General features: G+C 41.5%; 1 pseudogene; it reads left to right on the forward strand.

Annotated features, from left to right (window-relative positions):
• The first annotated feature begins 1,880 nt into the window (after positions 1-1,880).
• Positions 1,881-14,940, forward strand: part of LOC114629147 — a 25,165-nt pseudogene continuing 12,105 nt past the window's right edge.

Genomic DNA, 14,940 nt, shown 5'->3' on the forward strand with positions numbered 1-14,940 from the left:
ACATTGTTTCTGCAAAAGTCATTAGCATAACTGGTCAACAGCCAATATTAACTCTTTGAGAGAAGATGAATTCAAAGACACCAGTCTGCATCCCTCTGCTATCACCTCTTCTAAAGGCTGCCCCTCCCTTGTTCAGACACTTCTAAACAGCAATTTCTCTTCCACTCTCCTTTGCCTGCCTTCCAATCAAATCACAATATAAGTAGTTGATAACTATGGGTAGCTTTACTAAAAACTGAGTACCTTCACACAAACCAACATGAAGCAATCACATTATCTCAATTAAGTATTTGTATTATTTTAGAGGCAAGAGATATTGTTCTTTTAGGTATTTAAAGTCAGGGATAGTCAAACAACCTAATCAGGGTAGTAAATACCAAGGCTTACCATCCACAAGGCCTGCCCACCCCATGGTGATGCCTCAGCTCTCTCCATTCCAAGAAATGAACAGCAAACTTGACTGAGGGTTATTCATCACACATAAAGATCTCAAATCTTAAAGGACAATACCAATCAATGATGGAAATCAGGGCACCTGGATTAGGCCTAGGCAAGAACTCAACACATCCACAACCACTTGGAAAACATTTGCTGATAAAGCCCAGCAGAGGACAGGGCTTCGCTGAAGCATGGGAGAGAATTCTTCTGAGTCCCTTCAAGCCAGAAAAACAGAAACTAAGATGTATTCATTAGCTAGAAAGGAGACTTGGAGGATAAATTAGTCATTGCTATAGGCACAGTGTTGCAACAGTTTCTTATTTCTTAGTTGAAATTCCATCGGTAGCACATTATTTCAGAAGTGGTCCAAATGTCCCTTCCACACGAGCCACTGTGTGATGAGCTCTGCTGTCCCTTTGAACAGTTAGCCACTCCTGACCTCACTGTGTTAACTAGCGTTCAGTGATTTATTTTAGCAAATGCATGGGGAAGAGTTTGTCTTTTGCTGGTGTCATCCTCAGAGGTGAGAAGGAATTGTAAGCTGAACCACAGATTGAAACACATCAGCACTCATCATACCACAACACAAGCTAAGTCCCAAGCTCATGTCACCTTTATCCCAAACAAGATCTTAATGAAGAAACTCCCAGGCTTTAATTCTGAATAGCATCTTTGTTTGGAAGCCTAGGCCGATCTCCAAGAATTTTAAACAACTGCTCCATACAGGGCAGGAGAATCCCACTTCTTGTTTTGCTCCCAGAAATCTTTACTCCAGCCCATTCCATTCATAAAAAGGCGCAATGTTCCAGGAGAACAGGGGCCAGACTGTATTTACAGCACTCTACTTCAGCCCAACATGGAGGATCAGTTCCCACCAGGCTCCTGAAAGAAGAGCAGTCAGATCTGACTTTTCAATGAGCTGCAGTCTTACTGAAGTCAGACATAAATATTATTATGTTCTTGATCATCACGAATGCATTTGCTGCTTCCAGCTATGGTGACTGTTCATCAGACAGAGACATTGGCAAAGCAGTGAGAATGCGCACGAGGGTGTGTGTGCTGTCCTTCCGTGTAGCACTTTCTAATGTGTAGACCTCACTTAGACAAAGTCTTTGTATCGTCTCAGTCTCTAGGAGACTGAAGACAGAAAGCAAATAGAGAGAGATTGCTAGGAGAAAGGAAGAATGTCAGTACTGAAGCCACTGCCAAGAGCCAAGAGGCTGGGAGGGAGGGCTCGGCTGTCACGAGCACTTGCTTCCTTCCAGACAACTCAGGTTTAACTCCCAGCATAGTGGCTCACCACTGTATGAACCTCCAGTTCCGGTGGCACCTGACACCATTTTCTGGCCAAGCACCAGACACAAAAGTGGTACACAGGCACACACAGAAGCTAAACACCTATACACATAAAATAAAACTTTAAAAAGAATGAATTCAGAGCCATGCAGATGCCACAGGAAGATGTTGCTCAGAGCCCCGAGTATCTGACTGTCCCTGCCATGGATCCGTGGGACAGACCCAGGTAATATCAAGTACGCAAGGACTTGAGCACAGTAGATTCTCAGAATGTGAGTTTGTCATTCATTTAAAAACAAATAGAAACAGACAATGTGTGAGCATAAACACCTACGTGACAGGCAAGTCGGGCATTGAAAGCAAGGCACAGGGTCACTGGCCTACCTTCACTTCCTATAAACTGTGTTATTATAAGAAACACTTTAATGAGAAAGTGAACCTGAGCTTTTCCGCCACAGTACTCCAAGATGCATGAGGACAACAGAAACCAGAACTTAGAGGTCGTCTCTGGTCTTCTCTTCAATAGACTTTCCAAACTTCTATCACACAGAAACTTCAAAGCAAGAAAAATGAGCCATTTATAGTCTGAGGTTTCACCAAAATTTATGTATCAGAACACAATATGTTACCAAGAGCTTCCATCTGGGACATTTCCCAAGATGAAAGGATTTACTCTAAAAAGAGGCAGTGACCACAAAACTCATCGAGCAACCACTGTGGCCTTTCTGTTCACAGTGGAGCTGCTGTTTGCACTAGGGTTTTCCAGAGGCTTCCAGCACACTCCATGTGCATCGCTGTGCTTGCAGCTCACTGGAGGCTCTGACTGATGGGTGTCTGGAAGCTTTGTCCTGTTCCTTTGTTCCTGTGTCTGCCTCTCAGGTGGCCATGTGTCAAGATACTGTTTCCAACTCTTACCTATTACTTCTTGGTGAAGTAGTTAGATAGAAGTTCCCTCAAACACTTGGTCTGTTCCCCTAAATTGCTCAAGCCATTGCTTTGGTCCTAAGTGGGAAGCTAAAAGACAGAGTCTCAAACACTGCCTTATCTGGACAACATATGTGAATTATGAATATTTTAAAATAGGTATTTGAATATGCATGTATATATGAACACACATGTATGAATACATATATTACAAACTAAGTCACTTAGTCAGAATTCCTGGAACTGTTGAGAAGACACAAAGTGTCCCCGCTTCACTAGATAGAGAAGCTGAGATTCTAGCTGTGCTCTTCTTTGGCTATATGTATCATCAGCAGAAAGGAAATATGAACTTAGCATACATACATGAATATCTATGGATGTGAGTGAAGCTCAGATCTGTGGTGTGTGCTTAGAAATGTACAGAGTGGTGGGAGAGAGTTCTGAAGCCCTCTGATTTTGTTTGTTGCTTGTTTGTTGTCTGTTAGTGTGTGTGTGTGTGTGTGTGTTTTAACAAGGGCAGATTTTAGGTGGGATCCTTTAACCCCTACAGGATGATAACAAAGAAGGTTGGGGGACAGTAAAGAGACAAGAACATGAAGAGTCTATGACCTTATATGAGAGTAGGCACTATCCATATGAAATTAGACAACCCTGGCTTTCTCAAACACACTGAACTGTAAATGACTTTAAATGACATTGTAGATGGAGAATAAATGTTCTGTCATTTATTTTATTTATTTGGGGCTTGCTGACTGTAAATTAACTTGCCGGGAGTGCTGTTAACAGAGAACCACAGACTTGGTGGCTTATCTGGAAACTAGGTGGCATTTGAATGTGACAAATATTGCATTGACAAGCTGCAAACTATTAAAAGTTGAGGAAACTTGATCGAATTTCATTGGATTCTTCAAGCAAACCTGTAGGACACATTGTAATAACGACATTGTAATCTCTATGTGTTAACTGAGCTTTCCTATCTAGTTATTTTCAAAGCCAGGGTTCACCTGCCAGCACATATGACAACAAACTATCCTTATCAATTAGACATTATTCATCAGGCCACCACAGCTTTGTGAGTTAAGGAAGGGATCTCTTAGGAGAAAATACTGGAGGGGCTGGAGAGATGGTTAGTGGTTTCAAGCGCTTGCTGCTCTTGTAGAAGACCTGGGTTCTGTTCCCACCATCCACATGGTACCTCACAACCATCTATCGTCCATCCCAGTTCCAGGGGAATCTGGTTGCTATGGGCAGTATATACATGGGGGACTTAACATACTTGCAGGCAGAATACTCATGCAAATAAAAGTTTAAAATAAAGTTTAATTTTAAAAAAGGAAGAAAGATCAATGGGCCAGTGATGCAATGGATAATGAATCTGATTACGGATAAAAAAAAACCCAAGGAAACAAACAAAACAACAAAAAACAATAACAAAAGAAAGAAAGAAAGAAAGAATGACCTGAGCTATGGGAAGAAGAGGTAGCACTGGCTGAGAGAGAGTTGGGTGGTATATGAATACAATAGTCACTTCTTAATTCTTGTTTTACTTTCTATGATTTTATTTACTCATAGTCTATAGTAGCCTGAAAATATTAAGTCAAAAGTTCCACCATACATTTTAACAGTGAGCTAAGTCTTGCACTGCCTTCTCCCTTCTCTCCAGGATCTCAGTTGTATCTCCTGCACGCCTCACTCTCTGTTCACTGGGCAGCCAACCTGGCCTGCAGATCACTGGGACTACTGAAATCTTGGACATGGTAAACAGCAGGCATAAAGCATTTCCTGTGAGTACAACGTGAATGCTGTCCTCAATGAGGAAAGGAATAAAGCCTATGCTGAGACTAGGGTCTACCATAAGAACAAGTCTGGCTATCATACTGCAAACAGCCAAAGCTACAGCATATGACACAAGCACCTATCTGTACATATAAGAAAAGCGCACAGTGTGTACTGGGTCTATAATGGCCACAGTTTCACTTCTACCTAGTATGTTGGAACATAAGTCTATGCGGGTGGGGAACTATGGATGTCACTGTTTTAATAAGTCAAGACTTCACCGAGCATCCTCCAACCAATAAACCCGCAGTGACATAAACTACGGGCAGTCATTTTCAGTTAAGAAAATGAAAAATTAAACAAAACAGGCAGGTACCTGACCTCCCTGGAGATGGACAAATTCCTTAAGATCACTGAGACTTTTCTGCAGTAAAATGTGCTGGCTTGATGTCAATATTACTGATTCATCTTATGAAGGAACATTGTGCTACAATAATTTTAAGATATGAGACAAATTTTTTGAGAGTTGTATTTATGTGTATGTTTAAGTCAGAGAACAATTTGTCAGAATTGGTTCTCTTCTTTGTTTCCAGGAATAGAACTCAGGCTGACAGGCTTGGCTGCAAGTGACTTTAACTGCTGAGCCATCTTGCCAGCCCTCAAGATTTGGGACTTTTAAGAGTATGGTAGGCGTGTCTCTTATAGCCAATCTCTATTGGTATGAGTTTGCTAATGTTGGCAACAGTTCCAGATGACTTTCCAGAATGTCATTGCAGTCTTTTAAAGACTTTCAAGGATGGCTGTCAAGACAAAAACCAGAACTGTGACAGGTTCTGTAACAGGCTCCCAGACCTTAGCACAGCAAACTCCATGATGGAAATACCATTCAGGCTATGAAACTCAGCACATAGGTCAGACAGTGATGGCACACGCCTTTAGTCCCAGTACTCAGGAGGCAGAGGCAGATGGACCTCTGAGTTTGAGGTCAGTCAGTCTACAAAGTGAGTTCTAGGACAGCTAGGGCATTTACAAAGAGACTGCCTCAAAAACAAACAAACAAACAAACAACAAACCACAAAAAAACCCACACAAAACAAAACAAAAAACTTAAACCACCAACAGCAACCCCACAGCACATAGACAGCACCACCTGCCAAAATGAAAACAACGATTTGATCAACCAAATCAAAGTCCATAGTTCTGGGAAAGTCTCTAAATGAACTAACCTCTCTCTCTTTTTTTTTTTTTTTTTTTTGCTTCCGTGGTTCTGCTTCTGGCTAGCTGTTCTTATTAACTGAGGTGTGCTAACCCAGGCTATGACTACCTTGAGAAAGACTCTGGGGTATACTGAGATCCTGAACATCAAGTGTGGCCTGGCTGGCTAATAAAGACTTTCTGTTGGCTTAAACCCCAGTCTGAGTAGTCTTCTCTGGTAAATACCCCATGACAGGTCCAAAATCCAACTAACCCCAGCTTTCCATGGACACACTATCTCCAGTATAAGCAAGCACTTAAGAAACTCCTAGTTGACAGCTAGCTACCCATGTGGGTCTGGAGGATACCATGTCATCTCTAGTATTAGGACAACAGCGGGCATCAAGTGTTCCTCACAGCCTCTCTCTCTTTGGTTGTCTCTAGAGCCCATCATCCATGAAGCATTTTTAGAAGTCTAGGTTCTGCTAGCGAGCACAAGTTTCTCTACTCTACACCACTTCATATCTTGGAAATTTTGGAGATCTACTTCAGCTGAATTCAGGAAATATTTGCCCTCTGAACGTATCCTTCTCCTTTCTCATCTGGGAAAGGGCCCTGGTGTAGTTCTAGTCTATCTTTCAAATTCATTTCAAATTCAAATTTAATCCATTGATCAAAGTATAAAGCCCTCATGCAACCATGCTAGGAGAGGGGCTTTTTAAAGAGGTAATTAGGTCATGAGTGCTCTGTCTTTCTTCACAGATGAATGTGTTATCACGAGAGTAGGTTAGTTTCACAGGAGTGGTTTTTCTGGTTTTTTTTGTTTTTGTTTTTGTTTTTAAGGATGAGCCTGGCCCTATTCCTCTCTTTTGCTTTAAAGCTCTCTGCCCTTCTGCCTGCTACCATGGGATGGCATAACACAAAGGTCCGCACCAGATCTTAGTCCCTAGGTATTGAATTTTTCAGTCCCTAGGACTGTGAAAAAATAAAATTTCTTTATAAGTAACTTGGTGTTTAACAACACAGAAAAGACTAAGATGCTGTAATGATTAATGTTTAATGGTAACATGACTAGATTTGGAATCACCTAGAAGACACACTTCTTACCAGAAGTATGTCCTCGAGGGTGCTTCTAGGGAGGTTCAACCAAGGAGGAAAGACCCACCCTGAATGTAGAGAGTATCATCTTGTAGGCTAGGATTTGAACTGAATAAAAGGAAAAAAAGAAGAAGCCACACGAGGACCAGCATCTATCTCTCTGCTTCCTGACTGTGGATAAACTGTGATCAGCTGCCTCACCATCACAGGGAGAACTTCTCTTGCCACTCTTGTCTTTCCTGACATGACAGACTGTGCCCTCAAACCATAAGCCGAAATAAACTCCTTTCTTAGGTTGCCTTTGTCAAGTATGTTGTCATGGCAACAAGAAAAGTTGCTAACACAGAAAATTGCTACCAAGATATGGGGTTGTTGCTGTGAGAAACCTGCCCGAGTGGTTATTAGGCCTTCTGAACTGATGTGAGGGAGGAATGTGGAAGAGTTTGCAGCTCTGGGCATGTGCTGGGAGTTCAGAAGGCCAGAATGATGATAGAAATGGAGACACTAAATGTGGTTTTAGAGGGAAACAGAGACTTTGTTGAAAATTGGACCTGAAGTCTTGTATGTTATATTCTGGGCTTGCTTTCTTCCCATATGCTTATAATTGAGTGAAACTGAATTCAAAAAGTAATAGACTAAGTTATTTGGCAGAAGAAATTTCAAGATTGCACAACATTCAAGTTACGGCATAGTTACTGCTTGCTGTATCAATTGAGATTTATAATGATAATTCAAAACACAAAGACACGGAAAAGGTAAAGATGGGTCAAGAAAGGAGTCAAGCCAGCTTGAAGACTCCAACAAAGTAAATGCATAGGAAGCAGCTATAACTGTTCAAAAGAGACTAATGCCATTGAAGAACAACCAAATGTTCCTCAATAGGACAGTAGGGAAGGCCTGACCCACCCATTGAAAGCTATAACTTATGAAAAATGTAAGTAATCTGAAAGGAGAGAGCCTTCCTGAGAAAACTGCTGAAGGAGTTCCCTTTCCAAAACAACAAGCTCCTAGGGGAGTGTTTTCCAGGTCCAGCCACTAAGGTGCTGAGATGCTACAGCTATGGTAGACAAGGTACCATATGGTACATACAGTATGGTAGGCTGTACCTAGAGCCAATAAAATTACTAATTAATAATTGCCTGCATTATGCTGGGTTGGCAAGCTTGCACAATTCAAGAGTGAGAGGCACCATGAGGGCTTGCACCAAGGATCCAGAAAACTGCTGTGGTCAGGTAATGCGTGGAAGGAGCCGATTCTTTGTGAGCAAGCCCTCGAAAGCCACCGCCTGAAGCCATGAAGGTCAAAGCAGAGGTTACAGTGGTGATGTTGGAGAGTCTGGGACTATTGGGTAGCCATGGAATATGTAGGCACAGAGTGGAGCTTGTCTAAGAGAGAGATCACATGTCCTGTAGAGGGCAGAACTGAGGGAGTGGGGTTATCCAAGGCTGTTTAGACTGAGCTGCTGCTGCCAAAGGGCCCAGATACCAGCAAATGGAGCTGCAGAATGTGGTGTTTGCCCTGCTAAATTATAGGTCTCGACTTGATCTTTTCCAGCGATGCCTCTTTTTCTCCTTTTGGGAAAGGGAAACGAACATTTCTTCCATTATATATTTAAAGTATGTAACTTTTTTTTAAATTATGGGAACTCACAGTTTAGAAACTGACATTGTTCTGCACTTACATTTTTAAACAATGTTGGAACAGTAGGACTTGGGGGTTTTAGAGATAGACTAAATTTATCGTGCATTCTGAGATGGCCTTTGAGGACTAGGGGTAAAATGTTATGGTTTCAAACTGATACGTTTGATAGATTGAAAGGTGGCTCAACAGTTAAGAATACCAGCTGCTGTGGATTTCTGAGTTCGAGAGTTCGAGGCTAGCCTGGTCTACAGAGTGAGTCCAGGACAGCCAGGGCTACACAGAGAAACCCTGTTTCGAAAAACCAAACCAAAAAAAAAAAAAAGAAAGAAAAAAAAAAGAAAAGAAAAAAGAATACCAGCTGCTCTTCTAGAGGATCCGAGTTTGGTTCCTAGCACCCACATGGGTTGTCTTACAACTGCTTGTAACTTCAGCCACAAGGCACATGTCGTACTCTTCTGGCTTCTACAGTAACAGCCCCCCCCCCCACAATGTACACGTAGACACACACACACACACACACACACACTTTCCAACACAAAAATAACAGTAAATCTTTTTTTTTTTTAAATGACATGTTCAGGTGTTGAGTTGAGAAGGGATGGGCTTGTGATGGTTAATCTTTATTGTCCATTTGACTGGATTTGGGGACATACCACTAGGTGTGTCTATTAGTGTATTTCCAGAGGGGTTGTGGGAAGTGTCTCTGAGTTGAAGTTCTCAGACTGAGTAAAAAGGCGGGAAGACTGAAGCCAGTGGATTGCCAGAGTCTTATCGCTTTGTGCTTTCTGGCCACAGAGTCATCGTAACCAGCTGATTCGTGTCCCTGCCACTACAGCTAGAGCTGCTCCGGTCATGATGCCCTTCCTTCCAGAACGATCTCTGCCCTCGAACCATGAGCCAAAATAAACCCTCCTGCCAGAAACTGATTTTGTCCCCATGTTTTGTCACAGCAAGGAGAAAAGTAAATGATGACAAAATCTAGCCTTTTGAAAAGTACCTCTAAGCTCTTAGATCAGTATTTGACAAGTGCCATTCTCTACCCTGCAGTATCTTGACATCCCAGTATCTTCAGGAACACAGTTTTCCCCACACCTAAACAGAAATGACTGAGTTTCTTTCAGAGGCTACTCTTCACTCAACCACTATATCCACCAACTTGACTGTGATAAGCTGTTTTAATATCCTGTAGACAATACTGAGTGCCACTACGCGATCAAACATGGTCCCTCAGTATTGTTTGAGATGACAGGTAATGAAAGAATATGAAATAAAGTTCTTTTTAGCAGATTTTCACATTTATAAATCTCAAAGTAACTATATATACTTTACAAATAAAGCATGTCTGACTGAGATAGACGCTTTCTTCAGTCTAACTAACAAATCTTTTGAAAAAGTCTCCCCAGGAGCCTCCATTCCACAGATTGAAAAACATTATATCACAAGCACCTCGAAGAAAATACTATGTTTTATTCATCTTTATGTCCCCAAGGCCTAATCTAGCACCTAGCATGCAGCAAGGATTTACTAAGCTGTTTGAGAGATGTGTTGTTTTAGCTGAGCTTTAATATTCAAGGAGGACTTATCACACACAAGACTGTTCTAAGTTCTGAAAAGGCTTTGTATTAATCAATGTCATTTTTGCCACAGTGAGACATGAGACAGGCTATTTCTAAGCCAAGACAGGTTTATTTTGGCTCAGACTTCTGAAGGCTCAAGTGCAAGGTTTGATGGCCTCATAGGTTTGGGGCCCTGGTAACGGTATTGAATCATGGAAAGAATATGTGTTGAAGCAAACAGTCACTTTTCAAGCCAGAAACCCAAAGACAGGCTAGAAAGACCTAAAGGTCTTCCAATATGTTCCAACTCTTCTGACTCCAAGGCATTTCTCAATGTCATCCATGAGCACACTTTTACATGGTGACCGTTTTCAAACCATGGTGTGTATTAACACAATTAATCATCAAACAACTAGGAGGCAGATGACGCTCTCATACATGTTTTACACACAGCAGTTTCAGAACTTCAGGAATTTAGTCAAGATCACATTGGGGGTACAAAGCAAGATCTCACTATATGCTTTCAAATGTAATGTAACTTCCCGGCAGACCAGGAGGAGTCTGTGGGTACTGATGAGTGGCCGCATCATTAGAACCCTACTTGAACAGCTCCATATTAAATGAGATGGACTGAAAACTTTCATAGAGACATTGCTCCCTTATTCGTAAGCAACCAACAAACCATCTCACCAACACATGTCATAGTTTGGGTAAGATCACTCCTAATCTGATGTGTTTTGTACAGTAAACTCTCACCTAATCTTTGACAGGATGAAAGAGTATATGAATGAATGAATGAATGAATGAATGAATGAATGAATGTTCATTTCCTGGAAACTTTACATAACATCAGTTACCTTTCAGCTGGGAGGTTTCTGGTTATAGTATGAGGCCCTCAGTAAAGGAAAACTTATACTAGAGCTTTATTCCAGTGACAGACAGATTAAAACTCATCAGTAGAAGAAAGGATTGTATAAAACATAGTGGAGGGAGGCACTGGTCATCCCAATACAGACACTCTACTGAGGACCCCTCGATGGAGACCACCAAGCGAGAGTTCAATGGAGGACTCAAAAAAGAAACGTGGCAAATGTCCTGCCTTGGGGAACTTGATTATTAGAGCAACGGAAACCCGTACCTCAGCAGTACTCTGTCAAACCTGGCCTGAGCTAAACACCGAAACAGACAGACTTGAACCAAGATCTAGGGGGGACAGACAGCAGCCAGATGGTCTCCAGCTGGAGGAAGCAGGAAATGCCAACCTCAGAACTGGCTGTGTTTCGATTCAGAGATTAGTGAGGACTTTCTCCATACAGGAGGCTCTGCGGAGATGTTGGGTAGGGGACAAAGGAAAACTGACAGTTTGTTCTAGTTGATTAAACATTGGCTCTTCTCCAGCTGGCTCTGGGCTAATCTTTATTTGGTTAGAACATTACTGCAAGATTTTGAGAAGCAAATGTTACATTCAAATGCCCGAAGGGCAGACATGGGCTTGGCATTATCCATCATTTTCCACTGTCTGATTTACCTGCCCTCCACACATTCAGATTACCTGCTGACTCTGTGGGTTTGAAGAGGTGGGGACACAGGAGGTAGTGTGGAGGAAGGCCGACGTCAGATGCACAAAATAACACCTAATTATTTTCATTCATCTCTGACTGAGATTTAGCATCTCTTTTCACTTAGATACAGAAGAAAAGTCACAGCAGCAGCAGCAGGATCTGTAACTTTACCATCACTAAAAACTATAGACTCTGGGGCTAAGAATATGGCTTTCAGGTTCGAGCACTTATAGCTTTTGTGGAGGACCCAGGTCCAGTTCTCAAGACCCTTATCAGGTGGCTCACTAGCAACTGTAATTCCAGTTCCAAGGGATCCAATGCCGTCTTCTTGTTTCCATAGACTTCTGCTTGGTTGTGGTTCACACAAACTCATGCTACCACACACATAACACAAAATAATAATCAAATAGATCTTTTAAACAAAAACGTGTACCCATTGATTTAATGGGATCATCAAAAGGACCACGACACAAAATAGACTAAAAAGCCAATTGAACATAGCTTGAGATTACATGGCATAGAGCTTTAAATATTATCTTAACAGTTTAATAGTATAAAGTTAATTTCGTGAGCAAATGGGAACCACTGACTTCTTTTGTTATTAAGGACTGGGAATTTTAAGCTAGCCTGGGCTATGTAATGACATAGAAAGAGAAGAGAGAGATGGTAGGAAGCAGAGAATTGTAGCAGAAAGTAAAATTTGGAAAGTATACATTCTTAGGTCCTACTATCCTGTTCTTAAAGAATCCCCTTCACAGCTCACGGGTGCACCAGAACTGCTCTATCCTAGGTTCTAGCAAGAGAGAACAATTTCAAAGACAATTCACCTCTACAAAGGGATGACATGTTGAAAATTTAGGACTTGGGTACAAACGTTGTACAAACAAGTCCAAGACAATCAGTCTTTCAGTACCTACTCATTTTCAAAAGAATACCACCTTCAAGTTGTAACATTTTACTAGCTAAAAGGGGTTAGGGTTTGATGGTCCATTCTTATTGGCTGATGACAGAGGGCAGTGCTAACCATGTCACAGGTATTTTAATGGTAAGTATTTTACAACTTGCGGTTTGAATTAGAATGGCCCCCATAAGGCTCCTATGTTTGAATGCTTTGTCAGGAAATGAAACTACTTGAGAAGGATTAGGAGGTGTTGCCTTGTTGGCAGAAGTGTGTCACTGGGTTGGACTTTGAGGTTCCAAAAGCCCAAGCTGGACTCAGTGGTTCTCTCTTCCTGTTGCTTGTGGATCTGGATGTAAAACTCTCAGCTCTTTTTCCAGCACCATGTCTACCTGAGTGGCGCCGTGCTTCCAGCCATGGTGATAATGGACTAAATCTCTGAAAGTGTAAGTCAGCACCAATTTAATGCTTTTTTTTTTTTTTTAATAAGAGTTGCTGTGGTCATGGAATCTCTTCACAGCTATAGAACACTGGCTAAGACACAGCTTAAGCTATGTCTTGTTGAAATTCCTGAAAATTCTTTCAATTTGTTTCCGTAAAAACGTATGTGTTAAGAATAAGAATGTCCAAAAGCCTGCCATGACATAATAATGATAACAATCACAAAAGATATAGGGGTATAAGTGATTTTTCCAATATAGTGAGACATCTCATATCTAAGTTCATCTATTTTAATAATTATATATTTTTAATTTGTTGAATGTTGTCTTTGGTCTAAGTTGTGCTACGGTATCATTTGTTTTATGTATGTGAGTACAGTCAGACACACCAGAAGAAGATACTGGATCCCGTTACAGATGGTTGGGATCAGACGAACATGTCTGACCCGTGTACTAACCATTAGGTCTCTAAGTGTACTAACCATGGGATTAATTCCATTGCTTGGAATTGAACCCGGGACCTCTGGAAGAGCAGTCAGTGCTCTTAACCGCTGAGCCATCTCTCCAGCCCGCTACGGTATCATTTAATCATCCCAACAATCCTAAAAGTTGTATCAGTGCCTATATATTTTATATATTTACTTTTATACACACACACACACACACACACACACACACGACAAGCACACTTGTGGGAAATAATTGAAAAGAAACTTGAATCTGGGCAAGGTAGCACAGATTTCATCCAGTACTCAAGAGGCAGAAGTAAGGCATTGCTGTGAGTTCAAGGCCAGCCTGGTCTACATAGTGAGTTCCAGGACAACCTACATTTAAAAAACAAACAAAGAAAAAAACAAACCAAAACAAAAGTACTGTCTCTAAATAAATAAATGATAAATAAATAAATAAATAAATAAAACAAGAAAGAAAAAGAAAGAAAGAAAGAGAGAAAGAAAGAAAGGAAGGAAGAAAGGAAGGAAAGAAGGAACAAAAGAAGAAAAGAAGGAAGGAAAGGAACTTGAAGATGGCATGCTGTCACTTTAAAACTTGCCTCCCTATTGTGAAAAGGAGACTATTAGGAGTGTGGGAGGGGAAAGGGGGTGAATAGGAACTGGTAAGAGCAGAGGTAAACATGATCCAAGTACATTATGTTCGTGAAAGGAAATGTTGTAATGAAATCCTCTACTTCCTATAATTACTATGTGTCGATAAAAACATTTGTGTGGGTTCGGGATATAGCTTAGTCGGTAAGAGTGCTTTCCTAGCATGTACAAAGTACTGCCTAAACCAGGGAGGTGGTACATTCCTCTAATCCCAGCATTCTGAGGCAGGAGGATCGCAGATCACATCCTATCATGAGTCTTACTCTAATTATTGTAATGTCCGATCCCATGCACTGTAGAAGACTTCCCTTGAGTTAAATAATTTTCCCTCCCCTACTAAGGACAAGCTTCAAAAAGAGCATGTGTGGCCTTTGCTTCATCTGCCAGCCTCCCTCTCATCCCATTTAGCTAGAATCCCAGGCTTTTGGAGTTCTAGGGAGTTGGGGGAAAAAAAGCACAGAAAGTTTTTCTTTTGCTGCTATCATTCTGAAGGGCCTTGCACTCCCTAGCATGGAAGATGTTGAAAGCTGATTCCCCCACAGGGACTGCAGCTGAGTTCTTTAGAAGTTCCCTTGATGTTGCTCCCACTGTGACTCCCCTGGAGAAACCAGTTCTCCAACAGTTCCTTTGCCTGTTGCATTTTTTGACCTGCCTCGTTGCCTTTTGGTATCTGATAGCTCTCCCATCTCAGAGACTCAGTCAGAGTGTCCATGTCGTGGCCTAGAACATTTGCCATTGCGTTCATCCTGTGTACTGCATACAGGATGTGCATACAGAATGTGTAAGTCTTTCCAGCAAATAAAGCAATAATCATCTCAGGATTGCTTCCCGGACCACCCACGGACGCTGAAAATGCTGTAGTATTTGCAGATACTTTTGCTAGTTTTTTTTTGTTGTTGTTAAATTTTTATTGGATGTTTTATTTACATTTCCTATGTTGTCCCCTTACCCCATCCACCACCCACCCAGGAACCCCCAATCCCCTCACCCCTCCTCCTTCTTCTCTGTGGATGT

The sequence above is a fragment of the Grammomys surdaster genome, unplaced genomic scaffold (assembly GCF_004785775.1).
Source record: "Grammomys surdaster isolate TR1022 unplaced genomic scaffold, NIH_TR_1.0 278, whole genome shotgun sequence".
Taxonomy (NCBI): Eukaryota; Metazoa; Chordata; class Mammalia; order Rodentia; family Muridae; genus Grammomys; species Grammomys surdaster.